The 14,359-nt window shown below is 46.5% G+C and overlaps 1 protein-coding gene across 1 annotated transcript in view; it reads left to right on the forward strand.

Moving 5' to 3' along the window:
• Positions 1-14,359, forward strand: part of IGF1R (insulin-like growth factor 1 receptor) — a 300,375-nt gene that overhangs the window by 645 nt on the left and 285,371 nt on the right.

Raw genomic sequence — 14,359 nt, forward strand, 5'->3', positions numbered from 1 at the left:
CCTGTCGCTCGCCGCGCTTGGCCCCTTGGGCTCTTTGGGTTCCCTGTCGCTTTCGCCGGATCCGCGGCGGGGCGCCAGCCCCGTCCGGCCTCCCGGGACTGCTCAGTGCGGCTGGGGGTGCGGGGAGCGTTCCCACTTACATCTCGCACCCCACGGTGCAGCCCCTGGAAAAAGGCGAAGTCGGGGGCTCGGCGTCAGTCGGACTGTTCCGGACAGCGCGTACGGACCCCGAGTTCAGAGGGTTTGGGGGGCCCTTCTCCCCGTTTTCTAGCGGCTCGTGGACTCCTTCGTCCCGGCGGGGCTAGGGGTGGTAGGGCGGCCTTCGAGTGTGCGGGAGTGGGTGTGTGGTCGGAGCCGACGTGCATTTCCACACACGTGCTCGCAGCCACACGGCCGCCCAGGGACACCGGGCCGCCGTGCCCCGGGGAGAGGTGGCCCGCGTCGCGGTTTCGGGCGCGCGGGGCCCGGCGGCGGTGGGCGTGCGGGGAGGGGGCTCCGCGTGGCGAGCGCGCGGCCCCGGCTTGGGCTTCGTGTCCCGAGTTGTGTTGCGCGCCCCCCACCCCCCGCCCGCACTTCCTCTGCACAGTTAATAAGCAATATCGCTCCTCGCGCTGCCGCTTGCAATCTGATAGCTTTTGTTTTGGTGGTGTCGGCTAAGGGTAGGGACGGGCAGGGAGGGAGGGAGAGAGAACTTAGGGCCCCGCGGTATGTGGAGCGGGGAGAGGAGGGGTTTCCATTCTTCTCCAAACAGTAAAGGGAGGCTCTGCTGGTCCATTCGGGACGGCAGGGTATCTTGAGCACGATTATAAAGTTTAAATGTAGGCACAGAACTGGGGCTGGGAACGGCGAGGGCGTGTTGGTGAGTAATGTTTGCCGAGTTGTATGCAGGTGGTGCCAATTAACTTTGAAAAATCACGACTGCGCCTTGCACAGTGAGGGGGAGAGTCAGGAGGCAGCGGGGGCTGCCTGGCCCGTCTTAGGTGCAATTCGGAAAGACTGTTCGTATAAACAAACCCTTCTTAAACGTTTTGTAAGAAATGCGTTCACGACGGAGTATGAGCAGATTTTTACAGGATTAGCGTGTTTACTGCGTGGAGTAAGACTCGCTTTGAGTCCGGACCCTCCACAAATCTGAGCTCTCCTGCTCTTTGTTTCCTGAAGTTTCCGCACGCTGGATTGGGCGAAAGGCTCTCGGCACCCTTCTAAGGCTCACAGATGGTGTTTGGGGGCACAGAGAGGGGCTTCTAGCCTTCAGGAGCTAAATATAGTTCAGGAGACACAAGAGAGTTAATCCATTTTATTACGGCATGTTGTTGAACTGTGTCCTGTCTCTAGTTTTATTGTTTAATGTTAGTAAGTTCTGAAATTCACAACACCAGGGTTGGCCTTGCTTCTCCGACGCAGGGCTCCGGGATTTTAAAATAGGATGTCTTGTTGTTTGGAATTCTTGATGAAAAATACTCTTTGTGAAAGGTGTTTTGTTCTGTTTGTTTTTCTTGAGAAAACAGGCAGGAGAGGAAGGGGCGTTTTAACTACTTTTATAGTACAAGATGCCAAACTTTGCTCAAGGATCCGTTGCAAATAGTTGGTTTCTGAAAACTTGATGGATGGCCAGAAGACGCCCCATTCCTGATTATGGTTTGTTGAAGTTCTAACTCACTACCTGCCCCTCCCTATAGCTAGGAAGTTTTCAGGAGTAAATGGTATGCTCAGCATGTGTTCAGCTCTTAGTCCAAAAGGTGCTGGAACTCTTACTTCTGATAGAACTAAAACCACCGGCTCCTATCAGAGACAAGCATTGTTTTGACTGTCTAGTATAATATAATAAAGATTGGGGTGCTGCTGATTAATAATGTGTTGGCTTATTTAGGGATTAGTGTTTTCTCTCAGAGTGTAATAGCAGTAGGGGTGATTAAAAAAAACACAAAAGCCTTTAATTTGGAAAACCTAGCAGTTTTGAAGCAGACGAAGTCATAAAGACTTTGTATCAGTGTACTGTGAACACTGCATCTAAAAAAGGGAGGTCTGGAAGTTAGGAGTGATAGCCAAATAATATGATGCTTAAAAAAAAAATCAGTGTGCCCTTTAAAGGTATTGTGGCCGTCTCATTAAAAAGATTCACTCATCTTTCTGCCCCAGGCACAGTAATACCCTATTGTCAGGGAAATGTAGGTATGTGAAAGATGGGTGTTTAAAGAACTTTGCTGTTTTATTACCAGGAGAAGAATCCCAGAATAAGAAGTTTGGGAAGAACCTAAATAGCAAATTATAGTTTAGCCTCTCTAGAGGGAAATAGCAAGTAAAGGGTACTTTTGTGGAGAGGTGGGGTGTGGGTTTGAAGTTTAAAAGGTTATATGTTTAATTTGTCAGAAGGATTAGAAAAGTCCAACATTAAGAAATATGCTAAGGTTGACTGGAAGAACCTTAAAAACATCATGCTTAGTGAAAGAAGTCAGTCACAAAAGACCACATATTGTATGATTCCATTTATATGAAGTCCAGAATAAGCAAATCCATAGAGACAGAAAGTAGATTAGTGGTTGCATAGGGCTGGGGAAGGAGGGGGTACGGGTTTCTTTTAGGGGTGATGAACATACTCTAAAATTAGATTGTGGTAATGGTTGCACAACTTTCTGAAAATGCTAAAAACCATTGAATTGTATACTTTAAATTAGTGACTTTTATGGTATGTGAATTATATCCCAATAAAGCTGTTTTTCTTTCAAGAAACATGTTAAGGTTGAAAAGAATGTATTGTGTTACTTTGAACATAGAATCTGTTGATAGATTAAAATTATTAAGTAACTTTGTCCAGCAGGTTGGTGTCTCCTTTTTTAAAATTTATGGAGTTTTTCAGACTCATGAACTACAAATTGATCATTGAAGGTAAAACAGCGGAGATTGAATGCCATAGGGGAAAAGGACAGACAGGAAAAAAGAAGCTTGGTTAGGAATAGCTCACATGAAGGATTAAGGGGTTGGGTGAAAAGAAATGCAAGTGCTGGGAGTGAAAGTCAGATTTGTGACACTGAAATCCTTGACTGAATCTGAAACGACGTTGGTCTTTCCAAGACTAGAGTTTAGGAGCTGAGTCTGATGGCGTTTTGTATTCCAGTTTTCTTACATATTTTTTTTCCAACAAAGAAATAATGTAATGTTTTAAGAGGATAAAGAATTCCCACTGTCTCTTTTGATATCCCATATTAACCACCCTGGTAGTATAAACTTAAGAACTGCTTATTGTAATACAGTAGACTTTTTCTTTTCTTTTTTTTCTCTTTTCTTTGTTACTTGTTTTATTTCTTAAATAGTTGCAGAGTCTGAGCAGGAAAGAGAATTTCTGTAGGATGCCGAAGTTTTTTTAGATATACAGTGATTATATTTTTTTAATTAAGATTTCTTATCAAGAAAAAGATTTAAAAACATAGCAGAAGGGTTTTTGTCTTCAAACTGGTCTGCCTTTATCCAGACTTAGCTTGGCCTGTTAATAGGAAAATACCTAAAGAATAACTGTTTACATTTGTTTTTGGTTTTTGCGTAAGGCTCAGTTTACTAATAAAAATGATTCCTGTTGTTCTTATTGTTGCAAGATCAGAGCAGTAATGAATATCAACTGTATCATTTTCACTTGCTGCCTTCCAGTTTTGCCAAGGAGAGCCCTCATGGGACAGTAGCTTCCTTTTAAATCTGGTTTCATTTGTTTTGTAAGAATGTGCTGTAAGAAGCAGCTGAATCCAGCCAGCACTTATTGAGTACCTGCTGTATGGAAGCTGGACACTGCCTTACGTGATGCCTGCACAGAGAGAATTTCACTTTTGTCCTTAGGACATTTTACATAATCCTGCGTGAAACAAAGTTTCTTGAAAATTCACATCTTTTTCTGACTCAGCCCAGCATGCAGTTCTGAAACAACATTTTAAAGGCCCTTTAGAAACATTTCTATAGACTTAAGATAGGAAGTCTGTCAATGTTATTGATCTTTCTGGAGGCATGCATGGCATGGCTTGCCTTCTGAATACCCGCCCTTGTATTGCATTGCTGCTGGCAGGCTGAGGTCTACCTGCCAGCCACCCATCTCGATCAGCTGTGCTGTCTCCTTTCTAACATTGGTTTGACAATTGTGATTAAAAATGTGCAGTGCCATGTTTGCCATTTGCCAAAACTTCAGTAGGAGTCACAGGTGTGCATGAGAATGTTCTGTGGCACGTTTTGAGTTGTAAGGAAGGTGGGACTGACTCTAAAGCTTTTCCGGATTTATGCATTGCTTAGTTAGCTTTCTGGAAAACTTTAGAGAACTCATAATTGTAAGTCCTTGTTTAATTTCAAATACTTTGCTGCTTTTGAAAGCATGAGATTAAAGAGGTAATCAAACCTTGAAATGTCTTTTAATTGTAAAATGTCCAAGCCATGTTTCTCTCTCGGTTGTGATTTTTTTTCTCCAATTTGTTTTCAAAACTCATTTAAAACATCAACCCTAGTTCACGGAGGAGGGATTTGTGCCCGTGGGCCAACCTGTTTGAACTGCTGTTCTTAGCCAACTTATGACAGGTGCCATCTGAGTCCAAGGATGCACGCCCTCATTGTACTAAATATATGATGGTTGCACACATGCTTGGGATACAGTTTCTTGATCTCTCTGTCTGCGATGTTCTGAAGGAAAATTCTAAACGCTTTAAAGGCAACAAGTTGAATTATGAATGAAGCACTCTGACCTCTCCTTGAAAATGGCGTTTGGCATCTGATTATGCAGAGGAGCTTTTCCAGTTATTTGTAAACAAATGATTTGGCTTAAACTGAGAGGTGGCAGGGGTAAGGGTCGGGGGGTCGAAAGTCCTAATGTTTTTGCACATTGAGACCTGTTGACATTTGGGGAGGATTTTCAGTATTTGGAAACATTAAAACTTTGAAATGTGTCACCCTTACCCCAACCCCCAAGGATCTGGAAAGAACTGATTGTTCTTAGGAAAGGGCATATGGTTGGTATAAAATGGTTGGTAAACAGAAGATCTTTAAAAACAAATTAAGTTGTTATTTCAGTAGATGCATACTCCCTGGGCATGATGAAGTTTGTTTGTTTCTTTTGTTAAATTGTTTAGGTTATATTTGACTCAAAATATTAACAGTGTCTTTGATTTTGAAACTTTTGAACTATGAAGACTAATTTTTTTTTTTTTTACTTTTAAAGCATCATTTCTACTCATGTTGTAAAGTCCCTAATATCAGTTTTGAAGATCCCCTACTTTTCCCACTTATGCCAGCTTCACTTAGGGCTTATGAAGTCGATTAATTTCAAAATCTGAAGGAAATACTGATATTTCTTTACTGGAATTGAGAATTTTTTTTTTCTCTTTCCTCTTTTCCTAAATAAATATATGTTGAGTACTTAGTGGACTCAGTTCTTCAAGTTTGCCTATCTTCCCTGGTGGCTCAGACTGTAAAAGCGTCTGCCTACAATGCAGGAGACCCGGGTTTGATTCCTGGGTTGGGAAGATCCCCTGGAGAAAAAAATGGCAACCCACTCCAGTACTGTTGCCTGGAAAATCCCATGGACAGAGGAACCTGGTGGGCTACAGTCCATAGGATCACAAAGAGTTGGACATGACTCAGCAACTTCACCTCTTTAAGTTTAAAAATTTGTTCTGATGTGATAAACTATCCTACATACATTTTGAAAGATACGCGTCACACCATAGAAATTGGGCTCCCCCGATGGCTTAGCAGGTAGAGAATCCGCCTGCAATGCGGGAGACGCAGGAGATATGGGTTCAATTCCCGGGTCAGGAAAATCCCCTGGAGAAGGAATGGCAACTCACTCCTGTATTCTTGCCTGAAAAATTCCATGGACAGAGGAACCTGGCAGGCTATAGTCCAAAGGGTCGCAGAGTCGGACACGGCTGAGTGACTGAGCACACATAGAGATTACTTTCTATGTTCCTTTAAAACACTAAAGAAACAAACTAGTAAGCAAGGCTTTCATTTTTCTTTCTTTTTTCTTCATGGACTAGAATTCAGATTTTATTGGAACACAGCAGAGACTAGTTTCTTTTATGATGAGGGATGAATGCCTGCGATTGCAGTAACTGTTGTGTATTGTTGCTGCTGTTTATGATGGGGAAAGGCACACAGGCTGGAGGGACTGCCCTTGTTCCCATGGTTGTCCTCTCCTTGGTCAGTTGCTGGGGGTGTGTCCATGGAGCTGAGTGACCCACCTCTGGTGGCTGATGGTCTTAAAGCCCACTCTTTCTTATTTGAAATAGATTGGTAACTAACCACAGAGGGAAGATGTGCATGCATATGATGGATATCCCCAAATGCACCTGAGATAGCTATGCCTGCTTTAAATTGTTCACATTATAATAGTCCGGAAGTCTTAATTTTTTTAATTTTATTTTAAGCATTTATATTTTTAAAGACTTTAGAAAGTATTCTATTCTTAATTTATTCCTAGTCCAGAAAGTTCTTGGGGTTTGAAACTTTATTTTTTACACCACTCCTCAGCCTCTTAGTCCCCTTATCAAGGCAAGCATCTACTTTAGTAATAGTTATATAATAGAAAAGGCCACTTGTTCAAAATTGTGTGTATTTCCGTCCATTCATCCAAATTCTGACGGTTTCAAATACATTATTATTGTTGTTTTGTATACTTTTGTATGGCTGCTTTTTTTTTTTTTTTTTTTAAAGCTGGCACTAACTTTCTTTAAACTGGCTGTGGAATTATTTGTCAGTTTGGTAATTTAGGTATATGCATACTGCTTTCTAAATTACTCGACCATGGGAGAGCAAATATATGTCGACGGTCTTAAAGCATAAATGTTTTATACAGCAAAACTTTAAAAACTTTCTTGAGATATTTTGGGTGCCAACTTTGAGCTTATCCTGTCACATAAAATATAGTCAGTGGTTTGTCTTTATAAAATCAATTATTAGAAATGCATGTTGACTAAGTAAATGAGACAGTGCCAATTTGAGTTAAGAAAATTTAGTTAATAACAGTTTAAGGGAGAGAAGTCTGATGATGATTAGGGAGAGATGAGTTTATAACAGTTTTTCCCAAATCGGAAGCGTCCAGCTGACCTATAATAACCTCCTGGAGAAGAGTAGGAAGCATAGAAAGAAAGCCCAGGTGAGAGGTCCATGATCTCCTTGCCTGTGAAAGTGAAAGCGAAGTCGCTGAGTTGTGTCCGACTCTTCGCGACCCCATGGACTGCAGCCTACCAGGCTCCTCCGTCCATGGGATTTTCCAGGCGAGAGTACTGGAGTGGGGTGCCATTGCCTTCTCCACTCCTTGCCTGTACCAGCTAGCAATAGGGGAGAGGTCCATGGTCTTGCCTGTACCAGCCAGCAATAGTTTTCTTAGGTCATCAGCTGTTACTTATATTTAGGTTGTAAAGTCCTCAGCAGTTGTGCAGTTACTACCAGCGTTGTCCTGTGTTTATTCTCCCCTGCTAAGTTTTGGGGGTCTCTCAGTAGTGGGGTAAAATACCTACCCGTAGCTCAGACTCTGAATTTGAAAGAGAAACACAGATTATCATGAAGACAAACGATCAGAGACCAGAGGCAGAGGAAGATCTGCTGTTGGGCTTCCTTAGTTCTGTTGTCTGATTTCTGTGGATACTGAGTTCATGGAATGTGTGAGATCACAACATGTTATAGTTTCATCCCAGGAAATTCTTTTGTTACCACTGTTGTACTTGGTTGAGCTGTGTATCTGGGATTTTCTGTCTAGCATTACCTCAGTAAGATTTTCAACAACAAGTGGTGTTGGGTCAGGATGGAATTCCTAGTTACATTTCTGTTCATCAGCCCCTCTCTGGGGAGACTCCTTTATTAAATGTTTCCTTTCTCCCTCCCTGAGTCACTTGAAATTGTTCACATTCGCCCATTTCTGGCTCCACCCTGGTCCCGTCCAGACCTGCATGGACTCTTGGAGGAGATGCTTGGTTGGCCTCTGGGCGGGGCATTCTGACTCCAGCGCCCTCCTTCTGCTTTGATGGGCTTGCCAGCCCCAGATTATCAGCATGTGCCTTTTGTGGTGCTGCCCCTAGGTCCAGGAATCAAGTCCGAGGGCCCTGTCCTGGGCTGTAATCCGCCCTTACCGAGACTTTGCTATAGGGATCCCGTGTGAATTCCTAGGACTCTCCATCAACGCGCTCTAGCTCTACGGTAAGTAAGCCCGTTCCTAGCTCCATGTTTTGCTCCTTCTGTATTCAAGGCCTGGAGTGATTTTCCTTTTTACTGATGTTGCCAGAAAAGGCCAGAACAATTGGAGTTGGAATCTCTTTTTCATTAAAAAAAAAAAACCCTCTAGGTTTCAGATCTGTGAAATAGGGCCAAGACTGTAACTGTGTAAAGTTGGGAGTTAATTCCTGTTCCCCAAGTACCTTCCTAGAGTTTTAGTTCATCTGAGATGCCATCTTTTAATTTCTTTTTTTTTTTTAATTTTACTTTATTTTTAAACTTTACAATATTGTATTGGTTTTGCCAGATATCGAAATGAATCCGCTACAGGTATACATGTGTTCCCCATCCTGAACCCTCCTCCCTCCTCCCTCCCCATACCATCCCTCTGGGTCATCCCAGTGCACCAGCCCCAAGCATCCTTTTAATTTCTAACACAGATTCCTTCTCCTTTATAAAGCTTTTCTTGATTACTCTCGTTTCTATAGACCTGACTTCCTACTTGTTCCTTTTGAGATCGTACCCCCTGCTGTGCCGGTTAGCAGTGATTGGTTTTTGTCTGGGACCCGAGCTGTTGTCATTTTAGGAGGCTGTAGAGAGAACTGCAGGCAGAGAGGCAGAGGGCTTGGGTTTGAATCTCAGCTCCTCAGTAGCCGAGGCCTCAAGCCAATTGTTTAATCTTCCTGTGCCTCATCTGTAAAGTTATAATTCTGATAGAACCTACTCCAGATGTTTATTCTTAAAAGCGAAAAGCGAGCTGATGCATATGTCAGATACTTAGGCTGGCGTATCCTAAGTCCTCCAGCTTTTGTTTGCTACAGCTCTAATGGATGCGGCATCCTTGAACAGAGTTGTTGTTTGGATACTGCCAGAAATGCAGGATGCACTTGACGTCGGGCTTCCGTTGTCGTTTAAATGTTATGCAGAGCCTGGCACATAGTAGGTGCTCAGTTAATGTTCTGTCGTGAGGATTTATTTTGCTAAGGTGGTTACCAGGATTGCAGTTTGCTTGTTTAACACAGTTTTGTGATTTTTTTTTAAACCTTTTTTCATTAAACAGTGGCCGGTGCCTGAAGTGCATCGTCCATTTCAGAGGTCTATTATGCTTTCTCTGTCTAATCGTTGGCCGTGTCTGCTGGTGCCCAAGAAGTGTCCAGTGTGCGCTTTGTCCGCCTCACCAATGCGTAGGCGCCATCTAGTGGCCAGAAAGGAAATTCGGCCTCTTCGGTGCCTAAGGATGAAGACGGCCCCGTGGTCCCTCTGTCTGGCTTAGGTTCCTGGGAACCCAGTTCCAGGAAAATGTGAGGACTGCAGGCTTCTGTAGGACCTGTTGGGATATGGTTTTCAATTAAGGTTGCTCTGCTGCATCAGTGAACTGGCTTGAGAGAATTTGGGTCTCCCTAAGTGGTGTGAGCAACTTTTGACAAAGTTGTATCTATCTACCTAGCGCACCTTTTACAGTTTGGGATTTAAGATGTTTTACAGGACTTAAATAAGTGACAACTTCTAAAATATTCCTTTCAAGGTTAGAGGTTTAAAACATCTACTGATCCCTTTTGAAAAATAAGCAAGATTTACTTCCCATTGCTCTACTTAAAATGTGTGGTAAGACTTTAATTATCATCTTATATGTGTCCCCTTGGGCAGTTTTCTGTAGTTCTGGTGCTCACACGCCAGAAATCCTAACAGAGAGTAGTAACAAACACTTTGATTGCTGCTGTTGGGTCTCACGTTGCTTGTATTTTGTTAGACATTTTTCTGTACCTGGTTTGCTACTTGTTGGGTAGTTTCAGAATCTGCTTTCTCACTCCCTTAGTTGAGGCTACACTAAGTTAGTGCATAGGTGGTTCGTTTAGAAAGTGTTAGGCTCATCTCTCTGTGATTGCTTTTGGCTAGTTTTCATTTGGAAGTCATTGGCTTGGCTGTCTGATAGAGGATTGCAACTTGCCATCCTCTGAGACATTTTGAACAACAGCTCTGGCTATTTCTGAAACAGACTGGACCCACTCAGATCTCTTTGCCTTGGCAGGTGGGAGCCCCTGTGCCAAGGGGCTCTAGGCAACTGTACTACCTCCTCTGATACAACTGTATTACCAGCTCACGCTCTGGCAGACTCCTTTCAAAATTAGCTGCGGCTCTCCCTGTCCGGCGGCCTCGACCCTGCCGGCTGGGTGGTCCCACAGATCTCTTTATACTCCTGTTGGTGCGTCGTCCCCAGACTGTTGCACTCTACTGGTCAGGGAGGCGAGCGGCACCTTGGTTATCCTTGAATTCTGAGCTCATGCTTCAGTGCCTAGCACGTAGGAAGACCTCAACTAATAGAAGACCTCTTAAAGGGACACACTCAGTCCCCCGTGTAACGTGAACAACAAATTTATTTTCATCTTGTCATGACCACTCTTTGCTGACAAAGGTCCATCTAGTCAAAGCTGTTTTTTCCCCAGTAGTCTTGTATGGATGTGAGGGTTGGACCATAAGGAAAGCTGAGCGCCGAAGAATTGATGCTTTTGAGCTGTGGTGTTGGAGAAGACTCTTGAGAGTCCCTTGGACAGCAAGGAGATCAAACCAGTCAATCCTAAAGGAGAGCAACCCTGAATGTTCATTGGAAGGACTGATGGTGAAGCTGAAGCTCCAATAATTTGGCCACCTGATGCGAAGACCTGACTCGTTGGAAAAGACTCTGATGCTGGGAGGGATTGAAGGCAGGAGGAGAAGGGGATGACAGAGGATGAGATGGTTGGATGGCATCATCGACTCGATGGACATAGGTTTGAGCAAACTCTGGGAGAGTGAAGGAGAGGGAAGCCTGGTGTGCTGCATCCATGGGTTTGTAGAGAGTTGGACACGACTGAGCGACTGAACAACATGATCACTCTTCTAGCTGAAACGTTTTATCAGGCCAGTTACTACTACAGAGAACTTGGAAGCAATAAAATTATCTTTAAGATTATGGTTTAATCAGGCTTTTTGTACACTGAGGTGAATGAAAACCCTAGAACCCCTGGAAAGGTCACTTGTGAGTCCAGCCCTGTGTTGAGGCTGCCTCATCTCTCTGGAGGGAGGCCTTGTTCCAGAAGTTCCCTATAAATGTGGTTCAGTCACTCAGTCGTGTCCAGCTCTTTGCGACCCTGTGGACTGTAGACTGCCAGGCTCCTCTGTCCGTGGGTTTTCAAGGCAAGAATCCTGGAGTCGGTTGCCGATTTCTTCCCCCGGGGGTCTTCCTAACCCTGGGATAGAACCCCAGTCTTCTGCTTCTCCTGTGTTGCAGGCGGATTCTTTACTGCTGAGCCACCGGGGAGGCCCTTCAAGGGTTTAACGCGTCTTTCTCAGCACCAGTTGTGTCCGGGACGGGATGCAGGCTGCGTGGAGCTAGCGCCGCTTGGAGGCAGCCTGGGTCCCGCCGTGTGGCGTGCTGGGCTCGGCCTGAAGCCGCGGGGCAGGTGGGGCGTCCGTGGGCTCCCTCTGCCACTCCTGACCCTGACACTTTCCCCTCTGAACGACTGCGAATGCCCAGGCTGTTTCTCGTGGTGTTTCCCATCTTCAGCTCCAGAGACAGCATGCAGAGAGATGGGGTTCTTAGGAAGGTCTGGCTGGACTGAGTGGGGCTGCTGTTTCTTGCACAGTTTCCTTGACGAGGCCAGTTAACTTTTGCCTTGACTCCTGGCGGGGACGATAGCTCACCTTAAAGACTCCTGTCACTTAAGTGCACCCTCTCCTTCGGGGCTGTGGATGAGGCTTCTAACGGCCTCATTGTGGGGCCACTGAGGTTGGAAGCCTGCACCCTGCATCCCCCAGAAGTTGGTGGAATAATAGATCTCCTGAACGTAATTAACACCTGGGAGATTACCCTTGAAAGCTTCATACCCTAAGGCCTCTAGTCCAGTGGGATATTTCTTACAGATAAATGGAAACATGACCATTTGAACCTGGCACGTTAATTTCAGGCATAGCCTGTTTAAGAGTGTCTTGGAAAGCGCCATGCAGATGTTGAACAGGGTCAGGTGAGCTCCATCTGTACAAGCCAGCATGGTGCCTGCCTTTTGTCTGCCCTCCTCACGGCGCTTTCTGCCTTTGAACCCCGCCCCACCCCCCGCCAAGTCCCCCTGCCACAGGCAGCCCCCTCAGACACAGGCAGATGCTGGAGCCTCAGTGTCCCCATCTGCGGTTCGCCATGCCATGAAGGATAGTCTTGCATCCCAAGTGCCCAGCAGGACTGGCTTGTAGGAAGTGTCCAACACGTGCATGTTTTAATCTGTCTCTTCTGCAGGCCCTGGTGGGCCCGCAGCCTCTCCCTGGAGGACTGGCCCTGTTTTCTGCACTTGCTGTGATGTTCTGAGCTCCTGAGACAGGTGGGCAGCCAGGGTGGGGGGCGTCAAGCTGCTGAAGAGCTCGGGCGGCCATGGGTGCTCCGACTTTGATGCTCCTTGAAGGTTTGACTCTCGGGTGCCCTGGGACAGGCTCCGGCGGGCGGGCAGGGCCACTGGAGTCTGAGGCAGACAGGAGAGCCAGGGGAGGGCTCAGACCTATGAGCGTCAGGGTGTTCCAGGGGGGAATGTGGGGGGCTGCTCAGGTCGGTGCTGGTGACCCCGTGAACGTGCGGTGAGGGGGGCCCTGGAGGCCGGGTCACACCCCGACCCGTCAGAAGGGCGCCCCTGGAGCAACACCCAGGGACATCGGAGGTGCAGGGGAAGGAGAGCACCAGGCTGAAACTGGGGGGCCGCACAGCCTCCAGACATATTCCTCTTCTCTGGAAACAAAAGGGAAAGCTCTTCAGGTGTGTGTGCATTGCCGGGCACTACTCTCCCGCTTTCCAGGGACCCAGCTTGGCTGTGACCCCAGGTCCCCTCCGAGCCGCGTGCTGGGCCGTGGCCTGAGGTTGGAGGCTGGCCGCCCGGAGCAGGGAGGGCTCATTTGTTGGAAACGGGAGGCCGGTTTGGTATCCAGCTCCGGGCTTTGCTACTGGTGCTTTTTAACTTGAATGCGTACTGATGATGTTTTGAACTCGACCGGCACATTGTTGTTCCCCTGAGAAGTGGTCACTGGGCCTTCCACAGGGGTCGGGGTGGGGGTTGGTTACTGCTGGAAGATTCCTGCTGCCCTTCCTGCAACTGTTGCCACTGCACAAATAGCCTTAGAAACAAACACTCCAGTTCCAGAGGTCGCCTGGGGGCCTTGGGCGACTTTCCTGCTCTCAGTGTGCTGACTTCCAAATTCTAAATCCCTTTCGCCTGTGGGAGAGAGCAGACCTAAGGGGTGCAGTGTCCATGTGCTGCGGGCAGAAACCGCGCCTTCTGCTGGGTCCAGAACGCCCTTCTCCCTGGTCGTCTTTGATGCTCCAGGTTTTGTACAGCTCGGGCTCTACCTCGAATGAGACGTCTGCTGATGGGCTGTGCCTGGACACCTTGTTTTCCTTCTGTATCCCAGTTTTCTCATCTGCAAGATGGGAATTGGTTAATGGCACCCATTTCAGAGGACAAGTCAAAGTATTTCCTGGGGAAAAAACCATACATTCCTTGGAATGGCGTGCCTGTCATCTGCACTAGGGGTTAGTCGTATTATTGTTATTAAAGATGGAGGAAACAGACGTTGAAAGTTGTCTACTTCCTTAAAAAGTGATCAATGCCCTCCTGGTGCATATGGGTTCTGATGTTCGGCATTTAGCATCATTCGCCTTCTCTGACCTTCACATCAAGACTCCAGCAGCTTCAGTTGACTTAGAGGGGTTTCGTGAGCGCTGGCTCCAGCCTTTCGTCTTTGGGGATAGAAGGCACCTCTGTCTGTTCTGTTCCTCTCTCTTCCTGTCATCCCTGCTGCCTCCAGGGAAGGACGCAGAGCGTGCTCCTCCAAGAGAGGCAGTTATTTGAACCCCAAGATAGCCCAGGCGTTGGGGCTCACCGGACGGTGAGTCACTCCTCAGTGGCACCGAGCGTGTACGGCCCTGCTCTCTGCCTTCCTCAGGAGTGGCTTGGGGGGCCAGGTGGCCTTCTGGGGAGGAAGGTCCGCATGAGAAGTGAGGGGGGCGTCATAGCCCCACCTTCATTCAGGACACAGATCCAAAACACGTGACTCTACTTATCCAAAAACACTAGTTCAGATATTCAAAATACTGGGAAGAGTGAGAACGTGTGGTGTGGGGTCCTGGCTGCCAGAGGTCTCAGTGAGGGGGTGGGAGCCAGCCCCA

This window comes from Bison bison, unplaced genomic scaffold (genome assembly GCF_000754665.1).
Source record: "Bison bison bison isolate TAMUID 2011002044 unplaced genomic scaffold, Bison_UMD1.0 scf7180017864224, whole genome shotgun sequence".
Classification (NCBI taxonomy): Eukaryota; Metazoa; Chordata; class Mammalia; order Artiodactyla; family Bovidae; genus Bison; species Bison bison.